Raw genomic sequence first — 6,000 nt, forward strand, 5'->3', positions numbered from 1 at the left:
AACCTTAGTCATGTTTGTTAGACCCCAAGTCCATGCGTCACCCAATGACTAGGGAGATGATGGTCCAATTGCCCATGGATCCTATTGCTCATTAGCCAGAGCAGGGCAGGGAGCAAACACCAGCACACATTGCTTGCAACAGCTTTATTCAGAATGGAGACAGCTTTGGGCGAGCTCCCTCACCGACAGAATACGGGGAGCAGCCCTGAACAACGCTTCTTTTCAGCACCTTGCTCTATACATATTGACATGTATTCCACCCATAACCTTCCTTCGGTTCCACCCATTTCTCCTCCCATCTCAAGCTCCGCCTGTTTACTGTTTGCTTCCTTAGCAAGGTATGCCTATGCATTTCATTCATGTACATGCCTCTCTGCTAAGAGCGCATGCATAAAACTTTTGACCCCATCTTCTTCTGGTCACCTTGCAATTTCTCTCTGGTTCTTGCTGGTTTTCTTGCTCACTTCTCCATTCCCAAGGCTGGATCTTTGCTGTTGTCTTCTGACACTAGTTGCTTAACACATCATGCACTTTGCACGCTATCCTTTTGTTAAGAATCTGCTTACTTAAGCACTAGCTAAGTTAGTTGCTTTTAATACATCAGCTAGCCTTGTGACCAGCAGCTTTTCCTGAGATGCAGGAAAAAGCCTTCATTCAGCTGCATGCTCAGCACTCCCCAAATTCCCTATCCTTACTCCAACGTCCAAAATCCATATTGTTACCCTAACAATGTCAACTTGAGTTGCAGGAGTTCACACGTGCATGAACTATTAGGAAGACTAATACCCATCTGTCTGTCTACCCTCTAAAAGGAAAAAGAAAAGAAAAGAGATTGTGTAGTAAGACACACAGTAATCCTTCTGTCTCAGTGTCCATTCACTTGCAGTTGACTATATTTGCATGATGCCATTACAATGATGATAATAATAAACTAATAGGGTTAGGAGGGGCCTCAAGGACCACGTAGTCCATCCCACTGCACAAATGCAAGAACAGTACTCCTAAATCATCCATGAGCAATGATTATCCTCTTTTTGAAAACCTGAAATGAAGGACACTCGACAAAATCCCTGGGCACTCTATTCGACGTCTGCACTGATTTAGAGACAAGGGTGCTTTTCCCCCTGAAATATAATCTAAATCAACTTTGCTGTCATCTGAATCTTCATGTCCTTCCCTATTCAACAAGGGAGAACAATTGTTCATCCTCTTCTTTACGGCAGTTTTTCAGGTGTTTCAAGACTGCTCTGATCTCCCTCTTCATTACCTTTTCTATAAGCTAAATATGCCTACTTCTCTCCATGTCTTCTTAACATGGCTTGCCTTCCAACCATTTATCACTTCTGTCACCTAGCTCTGAACTTCTCTAACTTCTTCAAATTCCTTCTTAAAATGTGAAGCCCAGAAATTCACATAGGAGTCTACGTGAAGTACTAACTAGCACCATGTCGAGTGGTACTGTCACCTCCTATGTTTTACATCTAATACTCCTGTTGTTGCTGCCAAGAACTGCATTAATATTTCTGTAGCTCCATCAAATCTTTCGCATCAAATTGCTGATTCATATTGAGTCTCTGATCCACCAGACCCCCCAGATCCTTTTCAATAATCATACCACCCAGCCATTTATAACCCAAAATGTATCTGTGCTTTTGATTCTTCTCCCCTAGGTGCAGCATCTTGCATTTATTTCCTGTTCTTTCAAGCCCAGCTCCCCAAACTATCCAGATTCATCTGAATTCTGTTCTTATCCTATAAAGTATTTGAACTTTATTCCAGTTTCACATCTTCTGGATACTTACCAACATATTCTGTCATCTGAATAATTGATTACATAGCAAACAAAAGCCTTCAATCCTTCATCATCTGGCAATTGATGGCATTTATTTTAGATGGTGCAAAGGTAAAATTGATGCATGAAACATTACTTTCCTGCTTCAACAGTGTTAACACAAAATTGAACCAAGATCAAGTGTCATTGTACTTACAAAGTTACAGAATTAACCTTCCACCTTCATTTCTCGTAAGCAGGTTCACACTATAATATGAAAACAATAATTTCATGATTTAATTATAAAAGAAACATAAGTAAAGTCATGAAAGAAAGATGGACATATTGTTCTTGGACAGGATCAGCCTGTGGAGCAGTTGCTTGAGGGCAGCTTGGATCTCTTTGTTCCTCATGCTGTAGATGACCGGATTCATCATTGGAGGCACCACACAATACAGAACAGCTGCCAGGAGATCCAGAGGGGACGGGGAGTCAGAGACAGGCTTCAAGTATGCAATGCCACCAGTGAAAGAAACAGAGAGACCACAATCAAATGAGGAATGCAGGTGGAGAAGGCTTTCTGATGGCCCTGCTCAGAGGGGATCCTCAACACCGTGGTGAAGATCTGAACATATGAAACAACTATGAAAACAAAACAGCCTAAAGCTAAACACAAACTCAAGACAAGAGCTGCCAGCTCTCTGTGGTATGTGTCAGAGCAGGAGAGCTTGAGCAGCTGGGGCACTTCACAGAAGAACTGGTTGATGATGTTTGAGTGGCAGAAGGGTAGACTAAAGGTGTTCCCAGTGTGCAGTGCAGAGTACATGACACCAGCAGCCCAAGCACAGGCAGCCATCTGGACACAAGCTGTCCTGTTCATTATTATCTCATAATGCAGTGGCTTGCAGATGGCAACATATCGGTCATATGCCATAATGGTGAGAAGGGATAAATCTGCTCCCAAGAAGCAGATGAGACAAAACACTTGAGCAACACATCCAGAGTAGGAGATCGACCTGGTGTTCAATAGGGAATTAGACATGGATTTGAGCACGGTCACTGAGATGGAGCCAAGGTCCAGGAGAGACAAATTAATCAAGAAAAAGAACATGGGGGAGTGAAGCTTGGGATCTGAGAGTTACAACTGTGATAACGAGGAGATTCCCCACCAGAGCTGCCAGGTATGCTGCCAGAAATGTGACAAAGTGTAAGATCTGCAGCTCCTGGATGTCAGAGAAGCCCAGGAGGAGGAACTCGGTCACGGTGGTTTGGTTGGACATCTTCCAAGATAATATAGAAAATTCGATTCCTTAGAGGTCCCATTCCCAGCCCACCATTTACCCCACTCCAAATAAGCTGTATAACATTATCTGAATTAATAGCAAGAACAGTGAAGTGTTTTTCATTCGATCTTGTAGCTTTGACTCTATTATACATAAAATGCAGTATGATTTGTGTAGCCAGGTTTTCCAGTATGAATGTTTCTAAATCTCCCCTGCATCTTACAAAGACAGGACACTTCACCAATACAGAAAACTTACTGAAATTGTTTTTGTGGCAGTTTCCTCATCTTGTGTCACATTCAGGCTTCCCCTGCCCAGATTCTTTGCTGTTGTCCAGCCTATCTCCGATCTCCTCTGCGCCAACAACTAGTCTAGATCCCCAGAAGCACAGATAACCCAGAGGTCTTTCTCTGCTCCCTCTGTCACTGAATGACCTGAGTAAATCCAACCAGGTTTCTGAGCGTGCAGCTGACTTCAACCCCGCCTTGTAGAAAAGGACAGAAGCAAGACAGCAATTTTTCAGTTGTTTTCTTCCAAAGGCTCATGGGACTCGTTCCCTGGAGTCCTGCACAGCTCAGAAGGAAAAGCCCAGATGGAAACAGTCTGAGCTGTGTTGATGTCAGCAGAACAGCAGAGCTGTGCTCTAGTTTAATCTCCCTCCCAGCAGAAGTCACGGGATCTCTGAGAAGGCCCTGAGCTTCTCTATCTGGCTCTGTTGTCCCACTTAGCCAGCCTGGGCACCTCAGGATGCAGGGTGGCACCAAGTTGCAACTGGGTTAGTTCCTTTGCAGTTGTGCATGAGAAAATAACCTGAGAATAGAAGTCAGGTTGTAAGGTGCAAAAAAATAACTTGAAATATAATGAATATATTCCATAAATCAGACAAACAAACTCCATTGCAAGGCACCACGTTGACAAAATATTAGCTCAGCAATCATTAGAAGGGTCCTGGTTCTGAACCTAGTGTCATGAATATGACAGCCCCTCAAACCACTTTCCCCTGACTCGTATACTTCCCAGGTCCCAGGTCCCCCTCATTTCTTCCACCATCAGCTTCCCTTGAACCAAGTGGTGTCAAACACAGATGGACCCCCATCAGCCAGGTCAAGCCCACAGGGGTGGTCTCGTGGAGGCACTGCATGCAACGTGCTTTGTGGACTGGCTACATCTGGTGCTTGCACCACGTGTCCAGCTCTAGCCCTGCACACCACACGCAACACAACCTGGTCCCAGCACCGTGCACAGCATAAGATGTGAGGGGCCAGCCTGAGGCACATGGTGCCCACAGCAGGTCATTGGCGGTGTGTACTGCATGTGGCATTGGTGATGTGTAGGGGCTTTACGTGGGTGCTCATGCACCACTGAGATTTGCAGTGCACCCCTTGAAAGAAGCACTACCAGCACCTGTGGGGTGTTGCCACTTCCCAGTGCCACACCCCCCCACCAACACTGCTGACAGCATCTGCAGATGGTTGCCAATCACTGCTGGCCACTGCTAACACTGCTGCTGGTATCTGCAGGTGGTCACTGCCCACCGATCACCACTCACCGTTCCCCCCACCCCAATATTACCACAGCTGCCTGTGAGGTTCCTCATTCACTGCCACCACCATTACCTGTGGGCTGTCACCCTTTCCCCCCAGCTTCCGGGGGCACATGTGGCATTTGAACCAGGGTAGGTGTATCTATACGAGATGCTAGGTTGCTCTAGCGATGGCCTATGCCAACCAGCCATTATAACCCATCTTGTATTTGTGCTTTTAATTTTTCTTCCCTAGGTCCAGCAACTTGCATTTCTTTCCTTGGATGTCATCCTGTTGTTTCTAGCCAAGCTTCCCAGTCTACCCGGATCGATCTGAATCCTGTGCCTGTCCTCTAAAGTGTCTGCAGTTCATCCCAGCTTCACAGAATCTGGATATTTGCCTATATCCAAATAATTGATTACATCAACTGGGAAAGAAAAGTCTTCCACTCATCATCTTGCAATTGGTGGCATTTATTTTAGCTGACTCAGACAGTAAAATTGATGCATGAAACATTACTTTCCTGTTACAATGGTGTTAACACAGTATGACCCAAGTCAAGTGTCATTGTACATACAACACTATAGAATTCACCTACCACCTTCATTTTTTGCAGATAGGCTGACCACTCTAGTATGAAAACAGTAATTGCATGAGTTAATTATAAAGGAAACATAAGTAAAGCAAAGTCATGAAAGAAACATGGACATATTGTTCTTAGAGAGGATCAGCCTGTGGGGCAGTTTCCTCAGGGCAGCTTGGATCTCCCTGTTCCTCATGCTGTAGATGACCGGATTCATCAATGGAGGCACCACACAATACAGAACAGCTGCCAGGAGAGCCAGAGGGGACGGGGAGTCAGAGATGGGCTTTGTGTAGGCAATGCTGGCAGTTGAAAGAAGCAGGGAGACCACAGTCATGTGAGGAATGCAGGTGGAGAAGGCTTTCTGATGGCCCTGCTCAGAGGGGATTTTCCACACTGCAGTGAATATCTGAACATACGACACAGTGATGAAAACAAATACCCTACAGTTAAAAACACACTGAAGGCAACAACTGCCAGCTCTCTCTGCTATGTGTCGGAGCAGGAGAGCTTGAGCAGCTGGGGTATTTCACAGAAGAACTGGTTGATGGTATTTGAGTGGCAGAAGGGTAGACTAAAGGTGTTCCCAGTGTGCAGTGCAGAGAACATGACCCCAGCAGCCCAAGCACTCGCAGCCATCTGGACGCAAGCTCTCCTGTTCATAATTATCCCATAATGCACTTGCTTGCAGGTGGCAACATACCGGTCATATGCCATAACTGTGAGAAGACACATATTTGCTTCCAGGAAGCTGAAGAGAGAAAAACACTTGGGCAACAAAAATTCCTGGTGTTCAATAAAGAGTTAGACATGGATTTGGGCACCGTCACTGAGATGGAG

General features: G+C 45.3%; 2 pseudogenes; both read right to left on the reverse strand.

Annotated features, from left to right (window-relative positions):
• Positions 1-2,094: 2,094 nt before the first annotated feature.
• Positions 2,095-3,051, reverse strand: LOC149851866 (olfactory receptor 14A16-like; annotated as a pseudogene).
• Positions 3,052-5,266: 2,215 nt separating this feature from the next.
• Positions 5,267-5,877, reverse strand: LOC149851867 (olfactory receptor 14C36-like; annotated as a pseudogene).
• Between the last annotated feature and the right edge of the window lie 123 nt (positions 5,878-6,000).

Source organism: Crocodylus siamensis, unplaced genomic scaffold (assembly GCF_052110815.1).
Source record: "Crocodylus siamensis isolate JL-2025a unplaced genomic scaffold, ASM5211081v1 HiC_scaffold_123, whole genome shotgun sequence".
In the NCBI taxonomy this organism is placed as follows: domain Eukaryota; kingdom Metazoa; phylum Chordata; order Crocodylia; family Crocodylidae; genus Crocodylus; species Crocodylus siamensis.